Genomic DNA, 21,385 nt, shown 5'->3' on the forward strand with positions numbered 1-21,385 from the left:
AGGAGGTGAATTTGATGAAGGGTAGTTCTTTACATGCTATCATGTAAGCTGTGTTGAATTTCATTTTAAGCTGTGAATTTTAAATTCACAATTTTGTCTGCTTTACATTATCATACCTGAGACACAGAAATTTCTGAAGCCAAGAAGTTCTGAAATCTTTCTGCGGTTGTACTTTTGCTTGAACTGGATGGTTGTTTAAATACATCTTCGTGTGTGTCTTTCACTAGTCCACTGGTCCCAACTGAGTTGGACTGGGGTTGAGCAAATATCCTCTAAAGGTTTGACAGAGACGTAGAATGCATGAAAAAATCTGATATTTTTTGCTTCGTTATTTTCTACACGCTGACATCCACTGAAGCTCAGCTCATCTGCCTTGTCCATCATGTTTAGCTACACTGGTTGAAATCCCGCTAGCAATAAGGTGTTTTCTTGATAGGCAGACACATCCATGTGATGCTATAGCCTATCAGTCACGTTTTACGATAAAAAAAAAAGATCAATTAGAAAATACAAATCAAAAAAGTAATACATATAAAAAAAGTGTTACCCATGACAAATAATAATTTAAAGTTGCTACCTGTCTAGTTAATTAATTAGTTAATTTTATTACTTGCAAAATAATAATTTTGATTGCAATTGCAACCATTTTAGTTGCAGTCTGGAGCCCCAAAATGCTTTACTTTAAACATGTTTATGTATGGTCTTGTTTCACTGTGTTGGTTGATCGTCTAAAACGCCATAGTCTCAGGATTAATGACAGCTTGAGTATCTAAACCTGAGTAAACAGAACAAGTTGTAAACCATGGTTGCCTTTTATGAAGTTAAGCTCACAGTGCATTTATACTTGTAGGTCTGTTCTTATGGGCCAGACCAAAACAGAAAATAAAACACTTTAGTTCCTGTTTGTTTAGCTTTGTGGTGCTGTATGTGCTGACTCTCTTTGCGAGGTATAAACATTAACATGGTGATTTTTTCTGTAAAATAGGCTCTAGAACCATATCGTCCTGCTCATGTACATCACACCACCTGGCTTTAGCTTCAGTGCACAAGGTTAGCAACGCTGCTCAGTTTATCAGCATGTTTGCTCGGTACTCTGTGCGCAACATCTTATTTTGAATGAAACAGCTACAACGGAAATAGACAGAGCTATGCTTCACATAGCAATGGTCTATTCAAATGCGCAGTGGGAGTCAACAAAGAAAAAGATTTCTAAAATCGCACGGCTCAACCAGCCAATCAAAAAGATTAAGATGGTGAACTCCACAAGTGAGCTCAGACACATCAGCCTTGGATGTAATTCCTGCTGTCACTCTGCTATAGAGACTGTTGTGGAAAGCGAAACATGATCAAAACTATGAAATGTACTTTACTTATGGCTGTACTGTAGTGCTTTTCCGATGTGGAACCCGCTCTTCTCCACTACAGCCCTACTTGATCGAAGGTAACTAAATTAGCATAGCTAGCTAATGCATGTCATTTAAAATCAGCTAGATTTTCACAATTTAACTGCACTCATTCACACTAACAACTGACTATTTATTACCTAATTACAAGTAGGTTACTCAGGACTCCGTATCAATAAGTACTAGAAACCATGTATCGTACTCGCACTCGGGCTGAAAAAATTTATACCGATGTATCACGAATTAGCATTGCGCAAACTGCTTGCCTCAATGATTACACACTTGCCTGTGTGGTGTCTGTCACTTTATTACATGATGTTATCCAAAAAAAAAGAACAAAAATACACACAAAATTTAGGTTGCTGCTACAGTTAGCTATACAACACACTTTTGTCCATGATTATAGACAATAATATATCGCACAGCAGCAGTCCTCAATCCAGATTCTAGTTTCCGGTCCTGGATTTTGTATTTCTTTGTAGTTAACTGAACAATCAAAATATTTGATTAGCCACCTACCAGAACACAAAATCCAGGACCGGACACTGGATTCAATGCCCAGACTTGAAAGCCTTTAGTCATATTTGTAAGTGTGATTTAGGCATCCTGTTTGTACGATGTTAACTGGTGGGTATATTCTTCCATGACTTGTTACATTAGCCTCGTAGCCCCAGTGTACAACTAAAGAATCAAACTTCAAACACCAGACTTGTCTTAGCCGACGGACTACATTTTAAATAAGGATTAAATTGTGTTTTTTTTTTTTTCTGCTTTAAATGCATAGAAATAGGAGCGCTGCTCTGGAATCTTAGGTATAAAGTAATGTGAGGTAAAAGTGTTCCTGGCAAAACTGGTTCCTAGTCAAGGTCAGCTGGCAAACAGAAGCCAAGAGGAACTATCAGCAGGCCATTTCGGATGGACGTGGCTAGGTTTAGATGCGTGGGAAAGTGTGTGTTTAGTGCGTTTATGTGTGTGGGAGATGACCGTGTGAATGGTGTGTATTTATGAGTAGGAGTGAAAAAGCATGTGAATGTGTGTGTGTGTGTGTGTGTGTGTGTGTGAGAGAGAAAAACAGAGCGTGTGAACGTGTTAGTTCCGTCTCCAGTGGAGGCCAGGTGGTCATTTCATTACACATCATGATCTATTAATACAAGGTGCAGGCAGGAGCAGGAGAGTGAGAGTGAATGGAAAGACAGACGGACAGAAAGACGGGCAGACACTCAGAGGTAGGAGAGTGAGATACATCACCATGTGTCTCTTGCCACCTACTTCATTTCACCTCGTTGGGACCAAATATGGTGGGAAGTACTACAGACCCCACAGTATGATATTATTACAAAGCCTGAGCCACAGTGAAATTAGTTTGGTGAAAAAAATCTAATTTACATGACTTTCCACTTGGATGTAATTCCTGCTGTCACTCTGCTACAGAGACTGTTGTGAAAAGAGAAAGATGAGGATCAAAACTATGAAATGTACTTTACTTACAGATGTACAATAGCGCTTTTCCGATGTGGAACCCGCTCTTCTCCACTACAGCCCTACTTGATCAAAGGTAACTAAAGTAGCATAGCTAGCTAATGCATGTCAACATGTCAACTGCTAAAGTACATTGCACTCATTTACACCAACAACTTACTATTAATTAATTAATTGTAAATAGGTTACTTGGGTACAAATAAGTACTAAAAAGTATTGTACTGAAAAAAATGGTATTGATGCATCACTAATTAGCATTGTGCAAACTACTTGCCTAAATCGTTACACACTTGGGACCAAATATGGTGGGAATCACTACAGACCCCACAGTATGATATTATTACAAAGCTAGAGCCACAGTGAAATTAGTTTGGTGAAAAATCGAATTTACATGACTTTCTACTTGCCCCAAAATACAGTTGATCGATCAAAACATGTCTGGTGTCAAAATTTTGCTTCTTTAGTTTAAAACTGGAGCTATGAAGTTAATGTCGCTAACAAACACTAGAAATCAATAGTCTCTCAAACCGTTTCCACAAATACATGCCTAGAACCTCTCTTAATTATCATAACCAGGTCTTAATTCAGGTCACGCAGACAGGTTGATACGGTTTAGAACACAGTATGACTCACTACAAACTACCGAATTAATATCTGAGTAGCTTAAAGAAGCAACAGCCATCATTCTTCATAAGACAACCAAAGACAAGGCTAAAGGAATTCATTCATAATACAGATGTATTGGGTAATGTATGGAGACAAGCTAATCAAAAGGTGCTCAAAAAATCAATACGATGTCAGATTACGAATCTGGGATCCACATTTTCTGCACAACTGAGCCTCAACCGTATGTTTGAACCTGAATACACACGAAATGTGTCAGTTTATCGCCTGACCCACCACTGACTCCCCAGACCCACCTCAAAGCACAAAGCTGAAGTTAGCTTATTATTTGAATTTTCCGTTCCACCTTAAATGGTGCAGCTGTTATATGCTGGGGTCTCTCCTGCTACTTTGAGATTCACTGCCAAAACCCACAGTATCCACATCAGCAGGAAATCAGTGGTAACATACCGATTTCTCTGATCTCTTTTTGCAAAATGGAACACAATTTTCTTTATTCACTACGTGTAAATAAGGTCTGTCCATGTGTTTGTGGAAACAGTTTTGGTGACAATTCATTCGCAGTGTTTGTTAGCACCGTTAGCCTAGCGGCTCCAGTTCCAGGGCCTGAAATTCATTTTTCAAAATGGAGGGGAATTCCCCCCCTTAAATTTTTCACATGGGGGGGATTTATACAGTTTTGGGGGGGGGTACTACTTGTGAGCTTAACTATAGGTCTTACCTTGTCCCCTTCTTTTTGAAAGCTTTTTGAAAGAAGGACACTGCATCTCTTTCACAAATTTAACCAGATGACCAAATTTTGAATGAGCCAATTCGTTTTCCACTATAAAGTAGGCAGTTTTGAGAAGCCCTTCGTTTCCTCCTCACACTGCAACTGCACAACTTCAGTAGCATTAGCCATCACATTCTGTGCCAAATCAGCCTCACGCTTTCTTTTAAAGGCTGTGGTATGAGAATCGCCGTCTGAGTGATGCGTTAAAGCTGATGTAACGTTGATTGGTACATTTTACTAATCGAGCAGCTCATTTCACCGCTGTTGAGTTCGGTTCACAGAGATATTCTGAGCCAGTTAGTCTGAAACTTGTCTTTGTGCTGCTGCTTCACCTCACTAACGTTACTGTTACCTGACTGAGGATCCTGAGGATTAACACTGTTAGCGCTGACATATCTAGCACTGCTGTTTGCACACTTTCAGGTTCCGGTGTTTTTTTCTAAACGGGTTCCGCTTCAGATGATGTAGATTAACGTTTTAGCCAGCGGTCTTTTTGCATGCCTTCAAGCCCACATCGTTAAAACCTGCGTGTAAATGTTAGCGAGAGGTGCTGCAGCAGCGGAGGGCGCTCTTAGGATCTTAGATAGAGGGAGAGCGAGCACCACGTGTGTTGTCTAGAGTGGAAGTCGGTCCGTTAGGCCAGTCGTTCTGCATTCCACACTGGTGCAAACGTTGGCTGAACATTATTAAATATCGCTGTAAACGTCTGCGGGAATGTGCCGCATTGTAAGTGTCAGATTTGCAGGAATCAGTGAAATTACGTGCAATACCCACAATCCCGCACTAAAATTTAGGCCCTGAGCCTAAATTTCACTGAATTATTCATTTAAAGAGGAATTCTAACAAGTATCAGAAGGTTATTTCCCACCAATTAGCACTGTACAACCTGCATGCCTAAATCATCAGACACTTGCCTCAAAATGTGTGCACTGTTCAGTAATATCATGTCCACTTTTACAGACAAGAGTTCACCACACAGGGTCAGAAAACACATAAGCAAGCCTAGTCGGGATACTAAACAACTGACCACTTTGAGGCAAGTGTGCGATTCAGGCATGCAGTGAGCTCACTGCTAACTGGTGGGCACATGGCAAACTGGCTACACAAGCCTTGTAGAAGCAAACATGTCTTGGCTGATGGATTAGGTTTAGAGTAAGAGGGAAGTGGAGTACATGTGATTTTTCACTAGGTTAGCTGTAGCACAGCAGCATTCAGCAACAGTCAAATGCAAAATGCTAATCCAAAAATGCTATTTTATGTGATATTCCTACTGTGTGTGTGTGTCTGTGTTTCTGAGGCAATCCTCAGGCCGCGTCTGACCTTCCTCCTTATCTAAAAGGGTGTAAAGCAAACAGAGCAGATGGCTCAGAGAAAAACTAACACAGCAGGGGAGAGAGAGAGAGAGAGAGACAGAGAGAGAGAGAGAGAGGAAGAGAGAAAAACGGAGAGAAAGTGTGGTTTTTAGCAGGCGGTATCTAGTTTGGCTCCGAGCACCGACTCTCCTGGGAAACACTCGAGCACACGCTGAGCTGCAGGCTGAATTCCACTCTGCAATTTAAAATTATCTTGTATTTGCCGGAGACAAACAGCAGTAAACACTCAGTGGATTCACTTTTTACAGTCTCTTACAGATATTACAAGATGAATGCTAATTAATGCCCTAAATCAACCCTCAGCCTTGTTCCAAACAGCTAAGACAATGCTACACACACACACACACAGACACACACAAACACAATATATATAGCCATTATAAAATCCACGATATACACATGCTTATGACCGCTTCACAGCAACTGAACTCTGTATTACTGCACCACTAAACTAATAAATCCTTCTACTGTTAATGGAATTATCTTTGATTCTCATGCTGCTCGCATGGACCACCGAGTATATTATGTTTAAACTGAGGGGCTGGAGACTTACGTTCTTAACTAGAACTAGGCTGGTCAGCTAGCTAACAGGCTAAAAGAGAGCAAACAGCCTAAACAGCTCCATCATTAATATCACAGGCTTGAATTAAAGTGCTTACGGTCTGATTAACTATAAAACGGCAGTATAAAAGTCTAAAAATGTCGGCTGAATGTCTGACACGCTTCAAATGTCTGTGTTTCAGTCAGAAGTCGTGTCAAACCCAGGCTGTATATATATATAGCTGTATATATATATATATATATATATATACACACACACACATACACAGAGAACGAGAGAAAGGGAGGAGGAAAGTAGAGGAGAGGGAGAAGAGTAGAAGGGAAAAAAAAAAACAAAAACAAAGGATTACACATAGTAAAGTTATTTCCGCTATGTGAGGAGGTCTGGTTGTGGTCAGAGCCTGAACACTGATCAACTACACACATATAAACACTAACACACACACACACACAGAGAGAGAGAGATTGAGAAAGAGAGAGAGAGAGAGAGAGAGAGAGAGAGAGAGAGAGAGTGAGATAACACCATTATCTGTATACTGTTTCATGACTAACACTTTTATATTGCTGATAATTTTTTCAAACAGTTCAGTCAGTTAAATGTGCTAATACTGGACCTGTCACTATTTAATCTGATAACTGCTATATAAATACTGTCTGATTACTGGTCTGCTGGTGTAGTCTGTGATATCACATTTCAATACATGACCACACAGAAGGTTTTTAATTTATTGTTGCTTTATTATTAGAGGAGAAACACAGAAAACCAGCTTATGGACTCCCATGAAGGATTTGTTTTATTTCTTCACTGTTTCTGCATCTTTAAAAGTTTTTAAGAGCAATGCAGAAAATATGTATGATTATAAAATAGGTAAGTGTTTTATGAAGACAGAATAATCCTTGTACTTTTAATTTGTTAAATAAAACATTACTGCTCAAATATCTGGTGGTTTTCACTTCCTAACTAATCAATCAATCAAAGTCATAATGGAACGGAAAAAAAGTAATTATGAAAACAGTAGATAGTTTCAGCTGTAGTTAACAGTGTCTGTGTTTACATGCACAGATTCTTGCCAGTCTGATTGAATAAGTTCTAATTACAGATTAAGACTGGGGTGTTTATTCTCACTCTACTCAACAATCTGATGAAAATCTCTGTTTACATGCTCACTACAAGTAATCAGATCCAAAATTACAGGCATGTGTAGAGAACCATTTAGTGTAGACGTTACCATGACAACAAGCATCACATGAGTCCAGTCTGAGTGAGATGAGCAGCAGTGAGCAGTGCTTGTGTTTTTAATTACTTTAAAATGATGCCAGACTCAGGAAAACGTCCTTCACATGTCCTTATTAAAGAAGGCCGAGAGGAAGACGCCGTGTTCTGAGACACATAAGCTGGACGTCCGTCCCACCGCCGTCTTTTACAGATCAGAGCATAAACTTCGTCTCCTCTGCAGACCAGTTTCTGCTCCGCCATGTTGAACGTTATAAACTTTCACTATGACGCGACGAACATGCAGAACGGACTTAAACTTTCCGATAGGGAATGTAATCAGATACAGGCGTTTACACGGATATTATTATTCTATTTAACGGATTATTTACAGGATTACCCACCTCGATCAGTCGGATAGAAACTGTATTCTGTATGGCCTCAATCAGACTAGACTATTCTGATTGAAGTGTATAAATGGACGTATTCTATTCTGATTGAGATATTAGTCGGATTATTAACGGATTACTACGCTGCATGTAAACATGGCTACTGTCACAGGCTACTGTCTCTGTGCAGAACATGGTCATCATTCTAAATTAAAGAAATTCTATAAGCTAGCCCAGCTTGTAATAAAATGGTAATTATTTGTAATGTAATAGTCTGTCTAAATTTACATAACTGTTCCAGCTTACTATCCAGTCAATGTAATTCATTAAGCTTCATTAGTATTACAGCAATGTACATATCACTGTATTACAGTATCTAGCATTTATTAGGACTGAAAACAACTAATATTTAGAAATATAAGTAAACACATACTGTGGCCCTGAGTCACCAAGATCCACAATAAAGAGACTAATCTGGCTAATTTCTAATTTCTAATTCTGAGCTCAAGAGATCTACTGGAGGCCTGCACAAAAGGGCAGAAATCGAGTTGTTAAACCCTGAGTCAACACTGTGGGTAAAACTAAATGACAAGTTAAGCTAAAAGGTCTAGAAAGATCTAGAAAAATCAGGATACATCAAGGCAAATAAAACCAAATACTAAGGCGAAAAAAAAACAGGTTCAGTGGTAGGATGGGCAAATCAGAACTATTCAGTTGCAGGAGGGGGCAGAGTTTGATTTATTGAACTATCCTGATTTAATAATAGGCTGCATATGGAGCACAAGTTTATTTTCAGCTCACATTAGCTTTTTCACCAATCACAGCTATTGAGCAAACAGATACAACTACTGGAGCGAGGCGTTATAGAAACTACATTAGGGATCAACGATATGTTTTTCAGGGCCAATACATTTACAGATTATTAATAAGCAGGGACATCCATAACTGATTTTTTGGACCGATTGTTAGGGCTCATTTACCATAAATTTGATTTTTGTAGTGTGAAAATTTCCAAGACTGCAACTTTTATTCACAACTTAAAATAAAAGAATATTAGAACAATATAAAAAAGTGCTTTGAGCTTCAGACTGTACAGACTGCAAAAACAGCAAACATTTTACAGTAACTTAAAACAGAATAAAAAAAAAACATGAATAGCTCTCTGTTGACGTGTAACAGTCAGAGCTTGAATAAGAGGCTCAAACTTCAAATTCAGAAAATTCTATAAATATTTTGTATTTACATAATTTATGTTGACTGCTTAAAATGCCAGGCTTACTACACATTTATTATTTGGTAACTACAGTGACTTCAGTGCAAACTACTTGAGCTATTCTTAGGTTATAGAAGTGTGCAGTAAAACTTTGGGCCCACCAGCGGGACCTGGCCACATGAGAGGTTAAACAGATACTTCGTATGAGTCACTGAAGGTGTTGAAAGGGCACACATCAGGGGTGAAACTTGCTTTTTTCAGTACATGGGTGTAAGCAAGAAAGCCTAGATACAGTCTAAAAACTGTAAAAATCCTACACTAACCAAAAAACAGAGAACTGTATTATAGTAATTACCTGAGCAGTCATGCAGTAAAAACTGTCAGTAATTTGTGGAAAGAGGAAAAATGAATGCTGAATTGTTTTCATTTTGTTCAAGAAAAATGTTTTTCATGTGATAACAAGCAGTAGTTGGGCGTGTTAAATGTATCAAACGTATTCTAACTGGCTTCTAAAAATGCCCTGTGTGATTTGATGGAAACAGCTCATTTAGCCCAAGTAGAGCAGTGGAATCTTTGGGAGTAGCAACTTAGCAGCTGTCTGTACTTTTAACAAGCGGAAATAGAAATGAATCTCCGTTCATATTCCCAACATGATCAAACTACAGTGTGATTCAAAAAGATTCACCTGATTTCAAAATGATTTATTTCACTTGTAAATCATTACAGATCAATGCAGTAAACTGTAAATGGTTTAAATGAGCATAAAGTTTATTATGTAATTGTACAAGTGCTCAGTATGAACCTCCTCCAGCTGTCCAACATCCACGCCATAGCCAAATTCATCCCATACTGGATTGAGCATGTCGGGTGTCGCTGCACTCACGGCTCTTTCAGTGAGATTTCGGAGATCATCCAGTGTTGTGGAACCAACGCCGAACGCTCTGAGCTGTTGGAGCTTCACTGCCCATGAAAATCAATCTGCACAGTTATCAGATTCACTCTTATTGAAGTGGAGAACACAGAACGCTTTCTGCTCAGGGGTCTCATCTCCTCGCAGACTGAAGGGAGCCATCTTCAGTCAAACACTAGGACCCCCTCTTTCAAGTGGTGTGTGATTGGTTCCTAGGCGCCTCACAGTTGTAAAAATATGGCGCTTTGAAATCGGATGAGGTGCATGCACAAGTCACCTCTGTCTGGGTAAGGTGAGCGGAATTATGACCGAGTGCATTGAGCTTTTCCCGGATCTCTCACAAAACCGAAAAGCACATCTGATTGAATTTACTCAACATGGGGCAGGACACAGAGACAGGCTACAGAAGTGCTGGTTAGGTGTACTTGATCATCCACATTTCAAGCAATCCAGTAACGCTGTGGGTGGGACTTTGGGCCAGACCCCTTAACTTTATGTATTTAATTTTTTATATAATTTATACAAAATAACATTTTTTAATAATAAAACACTTGAAATATGAAGCTAACCTGTAAAAATTACAATCACAGCAGCCATGATGTGTAAGAGCATCAGATTAGTACCCAGCCCTCACAAGCAATCGCCATTCTCTCAGAATTCATTTATTTACATTGACACCACACCCTTAGGAAGAAACTTGAAAATGGTATATTCATTGAAAAAACATGCAAAACGAATAGTACATACTACTCATGTCGCCATTTGGTAAGCAACTCTGACTGTGCTCTGATAGAGCTCATCTCTACAACCCTGCAGGTGGATGAAGACCAAGCAAATTAGACCAGAATGACCATGAATAACACAAACTATCGTCATACTGCTCACCTCTATATGGGCTGCTTTTGTTGGTAGTAACTCATTTACTCATGAGGCAGATCACAAGTTCCATGTTCTTAAATCATTAGAAAACAGTGTTAATGATACAGGCTACAGTTAAAACTACAACTGCAGATTTCAAAAACTGCACCCTCTCAAATTACGATTTAACATAAAAACAATTCATCTATCAGCCCTAGTCTGTACTGCAGTAGAAGGCACTGTACACTCGCTTTAGGCTTTATGTCACTCCAACTCCAATCGGTCAACTTTGCTCTCGCTGTTATAAGTTTTTAAAAGTTGTTATATATTTGTGACAGCAGAGCACCAGTTAGTTGAATCGAGCATGTACTGGGCTGTTTGGATCCCATTAGCTAAGCTAAGTTGGTTAGGAGAGAGGAGCTAGCAAGCGTTAGCTTAGCCAGGAAGCAACAGCTCCAAACACCCCAGAACAGGTTTGATTTCAACATTCCCTCCAACACCAGCCATTTGATTTGCCTTCCTCAGGTTTGAGTCATTATCAACTAAACTTGCATCAGTAAAGCTTCAGTTAGTCAGAATCAGACCTGTTCTGTGGTGAGCAGAGCTGGTAGCATGATAGCTAAGCTAATGTGACAGCTACTCTCCTGGCTTTCAGCACCATTTAACAATGAAAAATTGGTGTTAAATTGAATTTTTGATGTTTACTGATTTATAATCATGTACTGCTTTCATTTATTTGGAGTCCGTGTCAGTAAACTAAATTTATTTGATTGTTTTCAGGTTTGAAATAAAGCAGCAGGATGCAGTGGCAGAATACCAACTTGAATGTAGAACTATTTAGCGTATAGCAACATCATTGTCATCCCACCAAACGGTTTTGTAGCCCCAAGCATGGAAATAATACAAGACGTGTGTGCAACTGAAGACCCGCGTCAGCAATGGGTGCAACTTAGGCCCAATCCCATTTCACCCTTTGCCGCTACCACATAGCCTTTAGCCCTCTGTTTTGTGCGTTCACGTCTAGGGGGAGGGTCTCCTGATTTTGTTGAGATAGAGGGGTAGGGCGAAGTGTTTGGGCTACATGGCCCTCCAAACGGAGGTTTTTCAAAGTCACACTCCAAAAAAAAAGAAAACTGGCAAGATAACCACTGTATTATCTTAGTTTAATGTTGTTTCGATGTATTATGGACATTTTCTTCGTAACAAGCATAAAACAATGCTAACAGCATGCTAATGTCTCGGTAGCTAGCTAGCTAACTTTCCTGTTCCACCTTAAATAGTCCCGCAGTATTGACGCCTGAAGCGCCAAGTGCTGCACCATTTAAGGTGGAACGGAAAATTCCCACCAAAAGAATCAGACTCTTTTTTTTATTTGAGGGTCCCATTTCGTAGGGCAAGGTTTCAACCACTACCCCTGTAACTCAGTTCCAAGGGGTTAGGGTGACACTCAAAAACAAGGGGTAGGGGTAAAAAGAAGAAATGGGACTGGGCCTTAAAGTACCAGAATCCTCTAATCAGAAGAGGCTGCATGCATATATATGTAATTTGAATACTTGTTGGAGATCTTGACCATCATATTAAGCTGGGTCTACACTACATGATTTTTTGCCCGATTTTAACCCAGATTTACCCCTTGCAACAAACTTTTCAGGTCGGGAGCTCGATCGGAAGCGACTGACGGCGTGAATGATCTAGTAGTGTGAGAGGAGGAATGAGTGAATCGTCAAGACACTCTACAATTTCAGCTCAGCTGCCAGTTTGCAGTGAAATATTTCTCCAGCTCTCACTATAATCACTATAACGTATATCAGCGTTTTTTAACCCTGTATTAATCCACAGTTTTCGCTTTCGCTGTGCATAGTAGCACAAACAGCTCCAGTCCAGCAAGTTTAGCTTTGTGTCATGTTATTTCTGAGGAGTTCTGGGAGTTTGAGTTCTTATTCGTAGCCCAAACTCATTATGTGTGTTAAACTCTCTCTTTGCCTTGTCGTCTAGTGTGATACCCTCACGACAAAAAGACGAGAAGTTCTGTGACAAACTGACGTTCAGTTTGTGATGCTCTTCGTTTTAGAAATCTGTTAAGGTTTTAAAAGTCGTGTCGTGTTCGCCCAGTGCTCTCCACCACTGTTATATAAACACAAACTGAGGGAATATTTGTTACAAGAATGATGGTCCATCTCTCCACTACAGTTCTAAAGGTTGTAGAATGTATCCAAAGGTACAGTGAAGCTGTTCTGGTGACTTGTGGTAACACAGCACCTTAATAAGACCTTAATAAACCTCACTTTATATCTGCTGCTTTGTCATTGGTTTATGAATTTGACTTTAACCACTCACATCGCTGATGCAAGGCCAAAAATATGTTTCGATCCATGAGCCAAAATCAAATGCATATCTTCACTATGGTTTTATTTTACAGCAGGTTGTGGTGCAGAAACGAAAGCAAATGAGGGTCTGTAAAGAGTGAGAGGTTAGAACAGTTATCATGTCAAAATGGAGTGAACTAAAGAAAAAGTCCACACCAAACAAGAACAACTGCCTCCCCAGAGTTCAGGCCCAGGGACCACTACAGGGTGCTTCGCGGACCACAGGTTGAGAAACGCTGACTTCAGAAAATCTGACGAGGGAAAGTAAATGTGGGAGAGAGAAACGACAAAAAGAAAACGAGGACGAGGGAAAGAAAAGAAAAGGAAAGAGAGAGAAAGAAAGGGATAGAGAGGTAGAGTGAGAGATAGAGAGAGAGACAAAGAGAAACAATATGAGAGAGAGAGAGAGAGACAGAGAGAGAGACTGAACTGCTGTGTTAGTGGGTGAGTGTCAACTCAGTGAGGAGCTTCATAAAGAGCTAAAAACCAAACACACACACACACACACACACACACACACCACCGAGAGACGCTGCAGATAGGAAGCTGTTGTGCTTCCAGCTGCTACACTCTCTGTGTTCAGTACTGCTAATCCCCACTTCCACTGCCATTAAAGACACGCCAGCTCATGTTACAGCAACAACACGGACTTTAAATCAACAACTACAACAACAAAAACAAAGCTGCAACACTACACATAAAAGAGCTGGTGTGGACTTCTAAAAACACACAAACACCACAGAAAGAAGTCCATGTAGGAAGAATGTGAGAGCAGAAAAACAAACTACCTTTGGTTTTATAAAAGAATCATAAGCAAAAATCGCTCTTTTTCGCAGGGTCGACTCACAAAGATCAGTTTTGATTAAAATCCTTCAGACCGCAAGGATACCTGCTGCGGAATAGTCAGTTAGGCTGCGTTCACATTCTAAGCCTAGTTGCTCAAATCCGATCTCTCTAACACGATGGTCCACACTCGTTTAGGTAAGTGACTCAAATCTGTCATTAATGTGATGAACCGGCGTCCTGAAATGACCCTCATCAGCACAAACTAACGAGCAGAACGAGCTTCGCTGAGAAGATCATTAACTCTGATCAGCTCTCAGCTTCATTATTAGAGCGAGACGAAGGAGAAAAAGGTGAGATGAGCTGCTTTTCCACCGTTTACAGGCTTTAACTTCTGTTCGGCACTGCTGCCATGGTAACGCTGAATGATGGCACACTCTTTTTTAAATGTGGCTTAAAACCTCAGAAAAAACTAAATCTCATGACACAAATTGTGGAAATGTGTATCATTATGCTATATTTCTGCCATATCGCCTACCCCTAGAACTTAATTTGAAATCTGACTTTCCAAACTGCCCCGCAAAATGTCGTCTTAAAAGCAACAGGGAGCTCCAGGACTGTATATGCTCGTAAAAGATGGAATGAATGATGTGAAAAAATAAATTCCAATACACGAGACATGTTCACAATACACAACGCATTGTGATTACATTTTTCTGAGATATAATAAATTGGAACAGACAAAATAGAACCTGTAGTATGATGTATATTCAGTGTTTTATATGCAGCACAGCACTAAATCCAATTAAACAGGACTAACTGCGCTCACTTTATAATGAAATGGGGTTATTCAGTGTTCTTTGAGTGCTGATGTCCGCGATACGCTCAGAAAAGCACACTGTGGCAGAATTTATCACAATAACGATGACATATCGTCATGTTGCCCACCACTAAACGCTACATACAGCAGTAGCAGCTGATCTGGGATCAGCATCCATCCACCCAATGCTAAAAAACAGCAAGGCAATGCCAACACGCTCACAAATTATGCTAACAAGTACTCTAGCAGCACTGTGGAGGAATTTTGGCCACTCATGTTTGCAGAATTGTTGTAAGTCAGCCACAGTGGAGGGTTTCCGAGCATGAACCACCTTTTTAAGGTCATGCCACAGCATCTCAATCGGATTCAGGTCAGGACTTTGACTAGGCCACTCCAAAGTCTTAATTTTGTGTTTTTTAAGCCATTCAGAGGACTTGCTGGTGTGTTTTGGATCATTGTCCTGCTGCAGAACTGAAGTGCGCTTCAGCTTGAGGTCACGAACAGATGGCCGGACATTCTCCTTCAGGATTTTTTGGTAGACGGCAGAATTCATGGTTCCATTTACCACAGCAAGTCTTCCAGGTCCTGAAGCTGCAAAACAGCCCCAGACCATCACACTACCACCACCATATTTTACTGTTGGTATGATGTTTCTTTTCTGAAATGCTGTGTTACTTCTATGCCAGATGTAATGGGACATACACTTTCCAAAAAGTTCAACTTTTGTCTCGTCAGTCCACAGAGTATTCTCCCAAAAGTCTTGGGGATCATCAAGATGTTTTCTTGCAAAACTGAGACGAGTCTTTATGTTCTTTTTGCTCAGCAGTGGTTTTCGTCTTGGAACTCTGCCATGCAGGCCATTTTTGCCCGGTCTCTTTCTTATGGTGGAGTCATGAACCCTGACCTTAACTGAGGCAAGCGAGGCCTGCAGTTCTTTGGATGTTGTTATGGGGTCTTTTGTGACCTCTTGGATGAGTCGTCGCTGCGCTCTTGGGGTAATTTTCGTTGGCCGGCCACTCCTGGGAACGTTCACCACTGTTCCATGTTTTCGCCATTTGTGGATAATGGCTCTCACTGTGGTTCGCTGGAGTCCCAAAGCTTTAGAAATGGCTTTATAACCTTTTCCAGACTGATAGATCTCAATTACTTTGCTTCTCATTTGTTCCTGAATTTCTTTGGATCGCAGCATGATGTGTAGCTTTTGAAGATCTTTTGGTCTACTTCACTTTGTCAGGCAGGTCCTATTTAAGTGATTTCTTGATTGAGAACAGGTGTGGCAGTAATCAGGCCTGGGTGTGGCTAGGGAAATTCAACTCAGCTTTCCAAAGATGTGATAAACCACAGTTAATTTTATGTTTTAATGGGGGGGGGGCAATCACTTTTTCACACAGGTCCCTGTAAGTTGGATTTCTTTTTCCCTTAATAATAAAGACCTTCATTTATAAACTGCATTTTGTGTTTACTTGTGTTATCTTTGTCTAATATTTAAATTTGTTTGGTGATCTGAAACATTTAAGTGTCAGAAACACGCAAAAGAATAAGAAATCAGGAAAGGGGCAAACACTTTTTCACACCACTGTATATACATATATATATATATATAAAAATAAGCATAATTACCTCATTACCAAACTATGCTAGTATAACATTAGCCTGCTGACATTAGACGTTAGCTAGCTGGCTAATAAATCTGAGAATAACATCAACATGAACTGCTTTCTTCACTTTCCTCACCTCACTAAAGACGGCCGGGTCTGTTGAGACTCCATTGAGATTTGAACGTTAGCTGACTGTTGGTCGGTCTCGCGCTGATCCGTTAGATTTTGAATTTTGAGCGTGACCGAGCGCGCGGGCGCCAGCCATAGATACACATACCTAGATGCCGCGTTGTGTCCAGCCAGGCACGTCAACGGCGCCGCCATTTTGGGGCGGTCAACGTCACTGCTGGACTGCATTCAGTACCATTACAGAGCGGCAGTTTAAGAAAGATACTGTCCAAACTTACACTATTTCAGGAATATTACACTCAGAAAGTGGGATAGGATTATATAATGGAGGGAACACAGTGATCCACACTCATGTTTGTGTGATGTTTATGTGTAGATATGGCTGTGTGGTTGGTGAGGCACATAGAACCTGTTGATGTGATTGTGTTTCCTCGGGTATTATTGAGCACATTTTATTTTATAGTCTATTTACCACCTTAAATGGTGCATCAGCCAGCTTCTTGTTTGAATTTTCCCAGTCCACCTTAAATGGTGCAGCTTCAGGCGCCAGAAAGTGACTGCTGCACCATTTAAGGTGGAACGGAAAAATTTGAACAAGAAGCTGGCAAATAGAAGCCAACTTCAGCTTCGTCCTTCTTACTGTGTTTTGGGGGGTTATTTTATTGTTATGTGTATTAAGATTAGAAGTGATTCTCACATTGATGGATCTGCTGATGTGTGTGAGTTTGTGTTTTTACTCGCACTAAACCTTTAACGTCACGTGCAGACTGAATACTTTCCTGCTGGTCTGGACAGCTAATTATCACGATCAGTTATTAAAGAAATAAAAGCTACCGAGAGCAGAGCAGCCTAGATTAATCTGTGTCTGAGGATTATAACAAAACAGATTTGGTGAAAATCGGTTCAGTAATAAGAAAGTTGTGGCTGATTTAATCCTGAGACTCATCGTCTCTCAATACAAGTGAATTTGTTCACAAGTGGATCTTGACCTCTCCAACATGGCGGACATGCAGACGTATCACCTCAGATAGAGAACAACAGACAACGCGGCATCTAGGAATGTAGATCTATGGGCTACAGCAAACAGTGATGATTGCAGCTGTGCTGGATTTTAAGCAATGATTCAGTTCAAGTATCTTAATAAACATTATTACAGAGCCCTGAAACGCTGCTGAGTATAACTGCTTTAAAACCTAAAACAGTATGATGGACTAACTACTTGCCTGGCCATAATAATCGCACAGCAGCCGTGCAGAGCAGAGCTGGTATATGTCAGTGTGAGCTCCAGTTGTTCCTGATAAAGTAAGCTAACTGGGGCTGATTTGTGAGGTACACGATGCTAGCTGGACCGTACAGGCTGATTTACAATTGGGAGATGTGCCCACTACTCCTTTTTAGGTGGTTCATTGTACAAAAAACACTTTTTACAATGGTGGTGATAGGAACCATGGGTTGCCATGTCGTCATGCAAGTGTAGCCTTTTTATTTACAACCCCATTTCCAAAAAAGTTAGGACGCTGTGAAAAATATAAATAAAAACAAAATGCAATGATGTGCAAACCATTTAAACCCCATACTTCATTGAAAATGCTTCAAAGACAACATATCAAATGTTGAAACTGAGAAATTGTATTGTTTTTTGAAAAATATATACCCATTTTGCATTTGATGCCGGCAACACGTTCCAAAAAGTTGGGATGGGGGCAACAAAAGGCCGGTGAAGTTGTGTGATGCTTAAAAAAACACCCGGTGGTTATTTGGCAACAGGTCAGTAACATGACTGGGTATAAACAAAGCATCCAAACAAAGCAGAGTCTTTCAGAAGTAAAGATGGGGAGAGGTTTACCACTCTGTGAAAGACTGCATGAGAAAATTGTGCAACAATTCAAGAATAACGTTTCTCAACATAAAATAGTAAAGAACATTTGCTTTTCAGCATCTACAGTACATAATAACATTAAAAGATTCAGAGAATCTGGAGAAATCTCTGTATGTAAGGGACAAGGACAAAACCCAATATTTGCCAGCCGTGATCTTTGGGCCCTCAGACGGCACTGTATTGAAAACATACATGATTATGTAGTGGAAATCACGGCATGGGCTCAGGAACACTTCTGAAAACCACTGTCTGCAAAAATTAATTTGTCGCTGCATCCACAAATGCAAAACTCTAAAACACAAAGAAGAAACCACATATAAACAGGATCCTGAAATGCTGCCGCCTTCTCTGGGCCCGAGCTCATTTAAAATGGACTGAGGGGAAGTGGAAAAGTGTCCTGTGGTCCGACAAATCAACATTGGAAATCATGGACACTGTGTTCTCCGGCTAAAGACCACTCAGCTCAGTTATCAGTGCACAGTTCAAATGCCAGGATTCATGATGGTATAGGGGTGCATTAGAACATTTCACTTTTAAACCTACAGCTATTGGTTCTCCTCAGTTTCCAAACGCTTACAGTGTTGTTAAAAGAAGAGGTGATGAAACACAGTGGTAACTTTGCCCCCTTTGCCCAACTTTTGTGGAATGGGTGTTGATCCCCAGTGAACTACTGGGGTTTACTATCCACCAGTGAACCTACATGTGTCTTATGTTTTATTATTTTCCCTATGTCAAAATGAGCAAACGAAGTAGTACGTGTGCTTTTAAGAAGTGTGTTCACTGTAGAGGGTGTGTTAACTTATTTTCACTTGCAACAAAACGTGTCATTTGACCTGGACACCCACACTTTTGCATACAACTATGCTGAATTTGGATAAATAAGCGGTGTTAGCTAGCTGCACTAAAATCAAAGCTTAGCAATATCAAGTTGTTGCCTTATAACCAAAGCTTAACATAAAATATTTAGCATACAGCTCATAACATGGTCATTTCATACTTTTTCCTGGCTGCCATTCTTGTCCCAAGCTACACCCATACTCACAGGTTCAGTAATGAGGAATGACCAATTGGACAGGACCATTTTCCCTTGCTTGGTCCTATATTGTTCCCTATATGTTGTGCATTTCAAGAAGTACAGGGACATGTCCCCCTGTATAAATGATGCCTATTCCTAAAGCCTGGAAATCACCAAACAGTGCTGGACTCCAGCCATGCAGGACCTTGGACCCCTGGGCTACTAGATTACAGGACAGTAGAGTGAGGGACAGTTCATGCATGAGGAAGAGGAGGGAGGGAGGAGGTAGGATCGTGTTTCTGTTCCTCGGTGCCTCCTTGGTATTCGCCGACTCAAATAGGGCCTCACATGCCACTTTGGGTGACAGGCGGAAGTACAGAGCTTTCCCAAGACACCGAATAAAAATAGGCCAGCTGCTATTACGAAAATACAGACGCACACTTGGCACTGTTCGGATTTACGTGTGAATATGGATAAAGCAGATACAATAGAAAAGGAATTAAAGTGCATCCAAGACATGACAGTCAGATCCAAGTATTCTAAACACACCTCAGAGAAATTCTCTCTTTTTTCCTCTGTCTTTCACACACACACACACACACACACACACACACACACACACACACACACACACCTGGAGGATGATTCACAAATGAACCATTACTTTTGAGCAACTCTTTTTCATGAGTTGCATGAATCGATTCACAAGAATCACTGAATCAAAAAATGTGAATATCCCCATATGGAAGTCTGATACATCGCAATATATGGATTTCAAATATGTGACATATATTAGCACATATTTCCTTTATGTCCAGCACGTATAGTTACATATTGACATATATGCGACATATATGCTAACCTTTTAAAAATTCACCAATTTCAAATATGGGACATATATTTCCATCATATATCAGCATGTACAAACATATGCATCTCATATATGCAACAATATATGATAGAAAGGATTAATCAAATAGAGATGGCATATATTACTCATACATGCTATGCAAGCGTCCTGGTATATAAGCTTTTCATTGCATTTATGTTGCAGTTGTGTTTCTTATTGATTTGTTACTTTAAAAAAGTACTTCAGTGTTTGTATCAGACATATGCCTTTCATATATATATATATATATATATATATATATATATATATATATATAAACATATATATATATATATATATAAATAGAGATAGAAACATAACTACATAGCTACCAGCAACCACCTGGGATACCATAGCAACTGCCTAGCAACATCTTAGCAACCACCTAGCAAAACCTTAGCAACGGATACCATAGCAACCACCTAGCAACATCTTAGCAAGCAGCTGTGCAATCACTCTGCATTTTTTCAGGAAATGCTTTATTATAGTTGCTAATACTTTCTCTCAGACCCAGACTAAGCCTAAACTTAGACTTAAAAGAATTTCCAAAGGTGAATCACTGCAGGCAAGGCTGAATCCAAGTAAAACTGAAATGCCATTACCACATAATACTCGTTCTTACCAACCAAACAGGTGGATATATGAACGAAAAGACTGTATAAAGCATTAAATTCCGGGTTGCTGTGGAGGCCGAAACTGCAGCCTTTTATTCCTGGATATTTCTGTCCACAATCCGCGGTGAATCGAAGGAATCGAAACACGCGGAGTTCGATTCACTTACGCGGGCGCTTCGAAAGAGTCGAGTCAGTAAAGTGACTCGTTAGGCTCCTCCTCCTCCAGACTTCAGCGCTGCTGCACAGCGCGGCTTCACTCCAGCCATTCACAAAATACCACGGTGTGGACAAGCCAGCGCGTCCGGACACGAGCAGTCTGCGGACCTCCTTCGCCGGACAGCCTTACTTTCTTCTCTCGTCTGTTTCTGGATGCTCTAATGGTCAGCAGTGGCGACTGCACGGGACCGGCTTTGAACTTGCGTTTATTTGAAGCTTCTCCTCAGCCTGTCCACTGAGCGAGGGGTGCATTTGCTTTTGCAGCGTTGTGGCGAGGTAAG

General features: G+C 40.3%; 1 protein-coding gene across 3 annotated transcripts in view; it reads left to right on the top strand.

The window, feature by feature from the left end:
* The first annotated feature begins 2,474 nt into the window (after positions 1-2,474).
* Positions 2,475-21,385, top strand: part of vasna (vasorin a) — a 63,153-nt gene continuing 44,242 nt past the window's right edge. For 2 of the 3 annotated variants that reach the window (XM_036565084.1, XM_036565080.1), the window contains exon 1: positions 21,159-21,380. The gene's annotated coding sequence lies outside the window, so the exon portion shown is untranslated. Of the gene's footprint in view, positions 2,630-2,893; positions 2,959-21,158; positions 21,381-21,385 lie in introns of those variants that run through there. The other variant, XM_036565081.1, reaches the window with a different exon arrangement.

The sequence above is a fragment of the Colossoma macropomum genome, unplaced genomic scaffold (assembly GCF_904425465.1).
Source record: "Colossoma macropomum unplaced genomic scaffold, Colossoma_macropomum, whole genome shotgun sequence".
Taxonomy (NCBI): domain Eukaryota; kingdom Metazoa; phylum Chordata; class Actinopteri; order Characiformes; family Serrasalmidae; genus Colossoma; species Colossoma macropomum.